At 35.9% G+C, this 12,656-nt stretch overlaps 1 protein-coding gene across 4 annotated transcripts in view; it reads right to left on the reverse strand.

The window, feature by feature from the left end:
- Nucleotides 1–12,656, reverse strand: part of LOC145678434 (uncharacterized) — a 150,912-nt gene that overhangs the window by 54,537 nt on the left and 83,719 nt on the right. The window contains exon 1 of one of the 4 annotated variants that reach the window (XM_081748553.1): nt 10,091–10,243. The exons of 2 other annotated variants lie outside the window; for them this stretch is intronic. The gene's annotated coding sequence lies outside the window, so the exon portion shown is untranslated. Of the gene's footprint in view, nt 1–10,090; nt 10,245–12,656 lie in introns of those variants that run through there. One more of the 4 variants, XM_081748556.1, reaches the window with a different exon arrangement.

Raw genomic sequence — 12,656 nt, forward strand, 5'->3', positions numbered from 1 at the left:
TAGTGATGATTTACGGATGCAAGTTTCGAACATCGATTGAACATTGGAACGTTTGAACATCGATGGGCAAAATGTGTTGACTTGTCAGGGAATTATGTTGAAAAGTAATATCATCTATAAACTCTGCACAATGGTAATCTAAACTAACCCAACCTAATTTAATCTTACGTGTGTTTTATAACCTGGCAGGGTTAACCGAATTCATGACCAAAAAAAATCTTGTAAAAGCGCAGCAAAGTTTCTCCAACCAAAATGTTTTGATTAACTACACAAATGTGTGCGTATCTATGTCATACTCCTAACTTACTCGCCTACTTCGCTTTTACCGGTTCCCACACTTCACAGTAGCTTACGCAACAAATCCCCTCTTTTACAGCATACGTACTCAAAAGCGAAGTCGCTAACAGGAAACGAGACTGTAAAATGTCAGGAAAATTTTTGCGGGAAAGTCTGCACTTGTAGCCATAATATGTATACAAAGTAATATTGCACTTTATATAGTAATAATCAAGTCAACATTAACCCCACTCATAGAAAATGAGTATTGAGGAACCAGATGATAATTAACTCCAGTTAACGGGTTAAGTGTTGTATCGCTGGACCAATTTTAGGAAATTTACTGGGTCAATTGGAGAATTTATTTTGGTTTGTGAGGAAGAGAGAATGAAAGTCAAGTAAGGGGAATAGTTAAAGTTAAGAAAGTGGTTGCTGTTGTTGGTTGTTTTTGATGTAAGTGGTACTGTATGTGAAGATGGAAGGGACTACCTGGCGGAAAAGTACACTCATGAGTCGGAGTGGTAGTCGCGGGAAACACAGTGTGGAAATGGCGCATATATTTCTACACGAGTGTACAGGATTTTCTACTCGGCACTGGAAAAGTTGAATTTGTTTTGAAACTCTAAGCTGACCTAATCCAATTTGGTACATTTTGGTACTTTATCTTGGATGGCATTTAGTATCTCCCCCAAATCTACACATAAGGTAAGTGTTTTATGCCATATACAACGTTTCGCGCTATCCTAGCGTGTGAGTATACCCACTGTTACTGATGCGCCTGCTTCCTATGGACGCACCCCTTTGCTACCACTCGGTCCCCCCTGCTGAGCTCCTGTCCTAATTGGTTAAATAGTATCCGTGCCTTTTAGTGGGCACCTAGCACAAGTTGGTTAGTGTCTTTTGTACAATAGTTCTTATCGCGTACGTACACTGAAGTTCTCTTAAAGTGAATCTGCAGAGACGATCGCAAGTCCATACCCTCATCGAGGCTCTGGAGCGGGTACTTGAGAGCCAGAGTCATTACTAATTGATTTGGGGGAGAAATTAAATAATACCCGTTTTTTTTCGACTTCCTAAAAGTTAGACCTCTCTGTTTCGAAAGTCTAACCTAATATAGTAAATTTCTTAATTATTTTTAATTTTTTCTTATTTTCTTTTTTAATTATTATTATTTTTCGAGTGGTTCGGCGATGCCCGGAAAGGTTCTAGAACACAAGTCCCCCTTTAAAAAACAAATGAAATATATTATACGTACCTTGTTTTGGTTCCGTTTCGTTTCTTATTCTTTTCATTCAGTTTTTTGGACTTTTTTCCGTTTAAATATATTACCCGTCTTAGGAAACTAAGAAACCTAAACGTCAATCTTTCAACAGTGCAGGGTCATGTTTGTTTACTTAAACCCACTAGTCCTATGTAGGTCCATTGTTTTATCATAATGTGATTATGTGTTAATTAATTACAATTTTAGATAAACGAAATTTTCTTGTTATTTCTTTGGGATTAACTGCTGTATCGCCGGAACAGTTTTAGAAAATTGACCAGATGAACTGGATAATTTATTTCGATTTGCGAGCAAAAGCTAGTAAAAGTCAGGTGAGAGGAATAGCTGAAATTAAGAAAGTATTTGTTGCTGTTAGTTGTTTTTGATGTTGTAAGCGGCACTATATATGGAAGCGGAAGGAAATATTTGGCGAAGAGGTAGAGCAGGTGAGTAAATGACAAGATTGTGACATATCGTGTTTGAGTTTTATCGAGTTATACAAAAATAAGGACTGTCAGTTGTTGAAATCGTGTGAAAGGCATGGTCTACTAAACAGGCAAATAGTCTATCGTAAGTGTGGAAATAAATGGAAACTACGGAAAATAAAAGATTCATCTAACCAAACCTAATCGAATCTAACCTAATTAGTACATTTTGATACTTTTTGGATGACATTTAATATCTCCTCCAAAGTTGTGCAACACATAAGCCATGCACTTTATGACATAGTTTCCTTTGTACTATGCTCGTTTATGCGCATACTCACTGCCGCTGAGGCGGCTGTTTCATAGGAACGTACCCTCTCGCTATCGCTTGGGCTTCCCTGCTGCGCTCCTGCCCTGACTCGGATAGGTAGCACTCGTGCCTTTCAGTGGCCACCTAGAACAAGCTGATTCGTGCTTTATGTACTAGTTTTTATGTCATATGTTTACACCGTATTTCGAACACCGTAGTGATCTTGTGTGTGTTGTGCTTCCCGTCACAACCTAGTATTTTGGGGTAGGAAATAAATAATATTCCTCTTTTCTTCAATTTTCGTGTGATCCGGCGATACAGCAGTAATGCCTTTCTTTGATTTTACGTGCATAAATAATATTTTAATTTGCTTTTTATATTACTTGAAATTCCATTCAGTTTCGTTTCAGTCTTCGGTGTCGATGTTGAATTGTTCATTGGCGCCAATGATGATAAGCTATATGATTGTATTGTGTGAATCTGTCAAAACTATTTATACATTGCGATATATTGCTTTATACCTCGAGCATTCTGTGTACATTTTATAGTTTCTTTTAGTGTTCTACTTCTTGATTTTACTGTGTTTATATGCGTGTTTAGGTCATGTGAATTTACATTTTTTTTTTTTGAGTATGTTTATTACAAGGGGTCCAGAAGCACGCAGAAAACAACAAATTTACAGGAGAAATGAATGATGCAAGTACTTAGACCTAACATAACGTAACCTAACCTAAGCTAACCTGAACTAACCTAATATTAGCAGAAATAAGCGAAATTCTATCATTTTTTGGAAAATTATGCGGGACCCCTACACTAATTTAACATAAACTAAACCAACCTAACCTACTTTAAACTAACCGACAGTGAACAGAAATTACCATTTTTTTTTTCCCACACAGTGTTTTTCAAGATTATCTGTTCCCAATGGGTAAATTGTTTTGCTTTGTCTGATGTTACTGAAGTTCCTGGTAACTTTAGTTTTTTAGGGTAAGTTGGCAAATTACGACAAAATAAATTATTTGCAAGTATTAATTCCTATACCAGAACATGCCGCAATCTGCGATGTGATCGCAGAAAATTTGCCACGCCTGTGCACAAAAATTGTCAGAGGAGAAAAACTAGCCAACAGAAAAGTATAAAAATGCTTGCTATGTGTAGATGTCTTAAATGGACGGACTGCTCGGAAAAAATATAGTTTGAACTGTTTTTTTACTCGCGTAAAGCGTATTTTTAAGAATCACAAGTGTTTCTTCTGCAGAAAATTTTTACAGAATTCGTGCAGAAAACTTTTGACTTACATCGCAGAAAGACAAAGTTCTGCTATCAGGGCCACAGGTTTGATCCCCGGTGGAAACACGCAGTTGAACAAGTGTAGCAGCTTATTTTAGATCAACCATCCTGAGTGAGGTTTTCTTTATTCACAGCAGGCAAATGCCAGAGTGTAATCTCAAACATAATGGTCTCAGGCCACTACCTTCATTCCCCATTACGTTCTTTCCAATTCCTTGGGCGTTGTGATCGCCGATGGATGTCATCTCTCTTACGTGACAGGCTAACATGGCTATAGATCCTGAAAACCCAGAAATCTAATCCTATGAAATGAAATGAAATTTTGAGTTTTACGTCCCACGGTTATGCCGGTTAAGCTAAAGGAGATGGTGATAATGAGTAATGAATGAAATGGTGGAATGAAGAAAGTGGGAGGAAACGGGAGAACCCCGAGAAAACCCACGCACACGCTGTTTGTCCACCACAAAGTTCACTTGGCGGGAGCAGGGTTTGAACCCGAGACCCCTAGCACCAGAGGTGAACGCTCTACCACTGAGCCACCGCGGCCCCTAAATCTAATCCTATTTCTTAAACTGCAGGTCCAAGTGTCATGTTTATTCATACAAAGATTAAAGTAGCTTCCTAATTACCTTAGTATTTTCTAATTTGTAATCCTGTATTAGAAGTTGTGCTAAATGGTTTGGGTTTTAGCGTCTCTTGCAGCACTGAGGTTATGAGACATGGGCCTGCAATTTAATGTGGGATCCAAACCAAATGAGCTCCCTTCGGAAATCGAACCCGGGCCTCCCGCGCCGAAGAAACATACGCTAACCATATAGTCACATGGAAACTCTTGTACGAAATTATTTAAAGGGTTATACCCACAAACAGGTGAATTACTCCGTTCTTGTTCCAGAGTTGATCAGGAGTTGCAATTGGTCCTTTAGAAGGTAAACCATTTAGTCACATGACTGCGCAGACACCTAGTGAAAAAATGTGAACTACCACCAATCTCTTTCAGCCAAAGATGTCGCACCAAAGGCACAAACAGTTCCAGCAAATGACTGAGGCACAAACAGTTCCAGAAAGTGACTGAACCTATAAGAACTCATTCAGGTCACTGTCCGAGTCAAAGTAAAGGCTTGGCGTCATATGTGTGTTGCAGTACGTAAGCTCTGAAAATGTCCTCGGCGTTTGTTAGAATATATGGGTTGAACTTAACCTTGTACTCAGAGACGTTTGGTGAAGTTGAATGTGGATTGTCTTTTGTAGTTGATGTTACGTGTGATTTGCTGAAGGATCGACTTCCAATCTTAACTCAAAAGTTTAAACTAAGATCGTAGAAAACAAAATATTAGCCTGATTTTTTTTTTTTTTTTTTTTTTTTTTTTTTTTAATATCTATATTTCAAGTGCTTCGTGGGAGAAATTTTCGTTAGGGCGTAGGAAAATTTTCCTCTTGGTATCATGACATCGTATTGAAAGACATAGCATGTATCATAGAAGATAAGATTCTTTAAAAAAATACTAGAAACAGGTTTAATTTAGGTGTTAGATCAATAACCAAATTATTCTGTTAAGAAACGCTATGGTAAAATATATATCACTGTTGTTACAAAACTTGACGAAAAGTTCCTGGGGTAATAAAAGCCCCTTACTACGCCATTAAGTAAACTGTAAAGTTGGGTTTCTTCTTGTTAATTGAGCATTTGCTTTAATGGTAATAGTCCCCATAGTAGAACATGCCGCGATCTGTGATATGATCGCAGAAAATTTGCCGCGCCTGTGTAGAAAATTGCCAGAGGAAAAAAATTGTAGCCAACAGAAAGGTGTAAAAACATACCTGCTATGTGTAGATGTCTTAAATGCACGGACGACTCACATAAGTATAGTTTGAACTGTTATTTACATCGCATAAAGCGTATTTTTAAGAATCACAAGTGTTTCTTCTGCAGAAAATTTTTTACTTATAAACAGGATGGATTGATTTAAATTAATCTGATTTAAATCACTTGATTTTCTTAATAAAAATCGTTGATTTACATCGAATTCCGAAATAAATTAATTTAAAATGGAAATAAGTAAAATCCCGTTTCTGTTCTGTTATTTCGATTATGGAAGTTAAAACCATAATACAATGAGACTCAAATGTACAGTATAATATGAAAACAGGTGTCATGCAAAGGATAATTAGGGAAAATCCCGTTTTGAACAGGTAAAGGAGCAATCCTGCTTTCTTCTTTTCGTAACATTGGGTTTGGGTTTTAAAATCGTTAACTATTCCAACGGGGAAATCACCATCGATTAAGACAAAAATTCTTTTTTGTGCGTGTCTCTTTGTTTGTTCCCAGATAATAGGGTGTATTTATAGGGGTCCTATTCCCTCTCCAATTTTTTTTTTTTTTTTTTTTTTCATTTTATAACTTTAGGAGAAATTTATGTATTTCATGCTGCAAGCTAGTTCTGAGTTTTTAAAAATAGCCCCCTGGCAAATATCAGCAACTTTTGTGAAAAAGGTGTCATTTTGATAAACGTTGCGGTACTTTTTCCTTAATGCTTAACCTTTTAAATTATATCACCTATTTTTAGGGGATAGGGCAGAATCTTCATTATTCGATTAAAAAAGTACCAATGCGGCTTTTTACTTCGTTTTCTTCAAGACTGGAGGCATTTTAGAACATGTTACATATGCTTTCACGCCTTTCTGCGTTGAGGCATAGTGTGTGATGACGTCATAAATTTAAAAAGATATTTTTTGTTATGCGTTATTATTTTCTGGCGGGTTACATTTTGCATTCAGAAGACTGAAATTTTGCACACTCGTTCAGTGCACCCCTTAATAATTTTCAGATGTTTTCAGATCTCTGCGTGGAAACAGCGGGATCCAGAGGGGTAAAAATGCTTTTAAAAAAGGATATTTTTAACAAAAAATTAGCTTTTCTCGTGATTTTCCCGCCTCAGTTGGAAACATATGAATGGTACCGTTTGAAAGGCTGTTCTATTCTGAAGAAAATGCTGTACGTACTATGCTCCTATGATAAATAGGAATGTCTGAGGAAACTTATCTGAGATCCTGTTTTATACGGGAATCTGGGGAATATTTTTCGCGGGCTTACTTTTTCACCCACAAGATCGAAATTTTGCACATTTACTCAGTGCACCCTTCGGTAATTTTTATATTTGTTTCAGATCTCTGCCTTAAAACGAGGAAAGGGGTCCACAGAGGTAAAAAAAAAAAAAAAAAAAAAAAAGAGAGAGACACTTCCAACAGAAAATTCCTTTTTTCGTGATTTACCCGCCCCAGATACATGATGGAGACATTTGAAGGGCATCTTTTGAAAATTTGTTTTATTCTGAAGAGAATAATGTACAAATCATGATCCTAGAATAAATAGGGATGTTTGAGGAAATTTTTATATTACATCCGGGTCATCTGCGACATTGTGGGAATGTTCTTAGCTCATTATTTAATAGTTTCCTCACCCTTACTACTCAAGATAGAAGCATGAAATTTTGTACACACATTTAGTACACCCCTTAGTATTTCCCAGCTGATTCTGATATGTGCGTTAACACAGGGCAATCCAGAGGGGATCAAAATCTATATATATAAAAGAGAACGTACAAATCCTTTGTGAACTCATCACGCTAATACGGCTGAACCGATTTCTTTCATTTTTGGGGGGTTGTTAGGATTTGGACCCTAGATGGTTTTTATCATATCACTTTAATTTTTAATTACCAGTGTCTTGAGATAATGGACCATTCAAGTCTCCATAGTTCATCATAGGTAAAAATAAACGTATGTATATGCAACCCGCATGACCACGTGACTCGGCGGGTTAACATAAATGACAGGCGATGCAATTTGAAAGCGAAAAAGTAAAAATTATCTAAGTAACAAAGTTTATTGCGTTCCGGGGTGACCGCAGCGAAGCGGGGTGAACGCTGCTAGTTAAAAAAAAAATAAATAAATAAATAAATAAATAAAATAAAATAAAAAAATGCCGATTACTCTTAAAATTCCCCGCTTCAGGGACATGATAGTAAAATGTGAATGTTACCGCTTCAAAAGCTGTTCTATTCTAAAAAGAGTGATGTATGTACCATGATCCTAAGATAAATAGGGATGATGATGTAGCTGCTTGACTGAAAGTCTATGATTAACCTTTAAAAAGAGCCATAATTTAAAAGGGTTAAGAAACATTGTTTGGGATAGATATAGGTTAACGATTGTTGATAATTCAAAATTCAACCCCAATACCTTCACTTAAATAGCACAATTAGCATTTAATACTAATTCCTAATGCTTTTTCTTCAGTTTGCGATTTGTATTATACGAGGACAAAGATTTGATTTAAATAAAAAAAATCGATTTAAATAAAAAGAAAATGAATTGTTTTTAAAAAATCATGATTTTTTTCCACCCTGCTTATAAAAGCTCATCGCAGAAAGACAAAGTTCTGCCATCGGGGTATTAATTAACAAAAACTCCACTTACATTGAAGGATTTCTTGTCCGGGGTAGTTTGGGGGCTCTTCAACCACTGTCATTTTATAATGTAGATAATTGCAAGAAATCATTTGGGCATTTATTCCGAAGTTGGGCGTCCGCTTTCGCCACGTTTTTTTGCTGTTATCTCCTTCGCACACTTTCTGCAATTTGTTATTAGGTTCATTAATCCGTGCTCTTCAGAAACTTTTAAAAGGTTTTGCTCGTTATCAACGTATTGCTTCATAAATGTTAAAATTGTTAGTTCATTGCCCTTGTACATTCGCCATGTTGATAACATAAATGCTCGTTTCTTTCCCACAATGCAACTGTTCGGTTACCTTGCGCCAAGTAGTTCCCTCCGCTCGCCGTATAGTCCCATGTTTATAACCGCTTATATATAACAAACCTTGGTTTGAACCAGCTGTCTTTTTTTTTTTTCAAAAAAACCAACTGGTTTAAACCAAAAAAAAACGAAAAACGTTCGTAAAAGTATAACTATTCCTAAAATCTTGATCAACACACACTTGTGGGTTACCACGTTTCTCTCCCATATATTATTCGTATTATATTCAGACCTACATTCCCCATTCATTACTCAAAGAGATTATATTACAAAAGCAACCTCCTTTTTATGTAACTTTATGGATGTTTCTGTTGTGATTTTTTTTAATAGTTTGTTATTATTGTTATGCAACCAAAGGAAAATTCTCAACATTGTTTCGTTTTGATAATGTTTACTATCGATAAAATACATCAAAATGCTGTACTGTTTTGGGAGGGGGTCATACAAACCCCACGAAAGGCAATTATTGAAATCACAAGAATCTTTGGTAACTATTTACGTATAAATGGGTGAGAGCCAAAGTAGACTCAAATAATTCGCATCTTTAATTATTTTTCTTACTGATATACAAAGTAAGTCGTCATATTTCTTTAACTTAGACTAATAAAAGTCGTAGTGTACTGACTTGGACTAAATTAGTTCTTCTGTACTCTGTAGTACTTTGAAGTTGTCTATATGTAATTCTGTATAATGGTTCCACTTGTGCAGTTGTTTACCTTTTGGTCCTGAAGTGACTGTTGACAATTATATTAACAAATATGTAAAGACCAGTCTAACATATTTTTATCAGGAATCCTTCGTGAGTGAGTCGGCACACGTATTGCATTTGTGGCCAATTAGTCCCGGTTTCGAGTTCAAATGGAGGACAATTTCTCTTGGATGTAAGCCGAGATGCTGTTTGGATTCCCCTTTAAGCTTATGTGACTCTTTCCATCATAACCCGGTTGTTGCATACTAACACCAAGGCGAAACAAGCTTATTTCTGTCTATATGTGATATAAATACATAGAGCAAATTAAGCCAAAAAAAAAAAAAAAGGTTTAAACAAAAAAAATGGGTTTAAACCAAAAAACCTGTTTTTTTTCGTTTTTTTCAATAAAAAACATGGTTTTTGCCAACCCTGTAACAAATAAACACATTTTTTTAGGCTCTTATATATTATCAATCACACAAACGATCAAATTATTCATATCTTTCCTGTAAATTTTAAACATTTCGCTGGAAACAGACGCCCAACTTTGGAACTTAACCCATCATTTGTTCCAAGTGGCATTTTGGTTAGTTGCTTGAAATAGTTTACTTTGTCGTAATTGACCTAACTTGGCCCCCTGGTGCTGGACTTGTGTTCTAAAAACCTAATGCTCCAGTTAACCTTAACGAATTTGTTTGTAGCTGTCATCTGTTCGCTGGGGTATTCTCAATCGGAAGGACTATTGCAAACCTTCGATCTCTTTATTTATTGACAATACTTCTATATTTTTGCCGATGTATTATAAGCGAACTCTTACCTATAAAACTTTCTTCACGTGCTTCAATCTCCAAAAGTTGCAATTTCTTTATCCTTTACTATAAAATAGTATCTTGACGACACTAAGTTCCTTCCTGTCATTTTCCTTGCACTAATAGAAATCTTTAACATAGTTACTTAAAGAAAAAAATACTCATCAAATTTCATATGAACAGAAATTACATTTTTAATTTAATAATACTTACTTTGGTGCTTTTTCCGATAAAATTTAATTCTCAACATTAATGATAATAATGCTTCAAAAAACAACTTTTGTCCTCGTCCTTCTCGTACCTCTGACTGTACACTGTTCAGTGTTGCCACAACGTTCGTAAGAGATTACTATCGTTTTACTCAGAAAATAATTGTACATTTGTTTCCAGTTGGAATATCGATTATCACATGTTTTTACAATAGCATTAATACTAATTTATTTTTTTGGGTATGGACTTTTGGGTCTCGGATAGAAGAAGGGTAGATTTCACAACAGTACTTAATGAGATTTAACAACAATTCAAGATGTATTACTACACAAAAGTAGGTAGGGACCCGAATCAGATTCGGGACTACAATGGGATATCTAATTTCATTTTTTTAAAATAAAAATTTTGAAATGAGTCCCTAAAATACTGTACAGAACGCTACAGATATCTGTTTACCGGAAACAGTTACTCGGTGCGTCTCACGCTTATCGAAATATGGGGAAATAAAGAAAAACACCACACAGGTATGGTGTTTGCGTACTAGATTGTAAAACCACCAGCGTATCTTCCCCTTGGGCAGGGGCGACATTTCAGACTTCGCTTGGGGGGGGGGGGGCAAGAGCACCACCGACATAAGACTTTCATGTTTTGTACTAGTATATTAGTATACAATTAATTAAAGTATATGTGTTCCTCAAACTCTTGGGGGGGAAATTGCCCCTCCTGCCCCCCCTAAATGACGCCTCTGCCCTTGAGTGCTCTACTTCAATTGCTTGGGGTCCAGTACATTTGTACTTGTGAAAACGCCTGGACTAATGTAACCCAACTTACATGAATGCTTTCTCGGCAATGACAGCAGTTGGTACCATTGAGCCAGGTGTTTATGCAGGTAAAAGTGTAGAATAGGTAACTCACGAAACAGTACTCCATTCAAAAACGAATCTTTATGTTCCGGATTATTTTGTCCAATGAACAACTGTTGCTGCAGTGTATTTTTTTTTTTTTTTTTTTTTTTTTTTTTTTTTTTTAAGAAATCGCTACTGGGTATCCAGGCACAAAAGGGCCTTTGACACAGCACAGAGATTTTTTAAAGTGAATTTTTGTATAATGTACACTTTTGAAATAATGACATACCAAATGACGTATTTGATAGTCTTTTGCTAACCGTTTCATTTCCTATTCAACACATCGCCATCAATGAAGGAGTGGACATTTTCTTTTTTACATTTTGGCTCACATCCACCTTTAAGCCGGTACTTAAAGATAAAACCGTACTGAACTATCATAATTGGATATTTTCCTTTATTTATTTATTTATTTATTTATTTTTATATCCTTATTTTTAAGTTGGACATAGACAGGACAAGGACAAAAAGAAACGCTATTGGTACAGATGGAGAGGATACAAAACACACGATACAAGACACATACTACTCAACAAGAAGATAACAATAAGTGAGCTTACACATTTCCCTAACGAAATCATTTTATGTGTATACGTGTGTGTGTATACAGAGCAATACTAAATATTACTACTAATACTTTATTTTTTTAAACCCGAGACAGCCCAAGGGGTGCCTCGGAGGCACTCTGGTCAACTTTTAATGTCATTATTCTTAAGATATTTCGTCCCGTGTCCTGCGCTCTAGAATTCTTCTATCTCTTTGAAATACACCCTCTGATTGCGTTTCCTAAGCATTTTTTTTACTTTACCTCAGGAAAAATGGGGTTATTTTTCATACTCACGTAAAGGCCCAAAGGGTGTCTCTGAGGCTGCTATTGAAGTATGTACTTTTCTAATTATTTGATACTGTTCATTTTTTATTACCATTGACAAATGATTTCATAGTAAAGTACTGACTAGCCTTTCCTATTAATGACGGAAAATACAAATGGTCGCGGTGGGTTCAGGTAGCTTGTATATCCAGCAGGGAGTCTCAGAGGCACCCTTTGGGCCTTTTAAGGGTAAAATTAGCATGGGCTTTCTCGGGTTGAGAAACAATGTAATCAAAAAATTATCTTAATGGTTTAAATCTAATCATGATTTAATTCATAGCATGTAAGCCTTTTTGTTAATGGTTCCACTTCTGCTATATTTTTTACTCTTTTAAATCTCAATCTGTTTCACATTGTTTGGTTCCTCTCCTCTCATTCCTAGTCTCTGTTATTCCACTTGAAACTGGTTAATTTCTAGTGTTATTTTTACACTGCAATTTTAACCTGTCCCATATTATTTGGTTTCTTACTTGTATTAAAGTATTTTAGGCTATTTGTTAGTGGTTATACTCTTGCTATTGTTTTCACACTTTAAAGCTGAACCTGTTTCACACTGTTTGGTTTCTCACGTGCTTTAAAGTGTGTTATCCCAGTTGTTATTAGTTACACTCCTGCTAATATTTTCACACTCTACATCTGAATGTGTTCTGCATTCTTTGGTTTCTTATATGTTTATAATGTAATTGAGTAAGTTGCTTATCTAGTTACCATAGTCTTAAAACCTGCACTACTGTCACGGCAATTGATACATGATCTACTATCACCGAATAAAGGGCACCGAATATATATATAG

Source organism: Thermobia domestica, chromosome 2 (genome assembly GCF_964235325.1).
Source record: "Thermobia domestica chromosome 2, izTheDome1.hap1.1, whole genome shotgun sequence".
NCBI lineage: Eukaryota > Metazoa > Arthropoda > Insecta > Zygentoma > Lepismatidae > Thermobia > Thermobia domestica.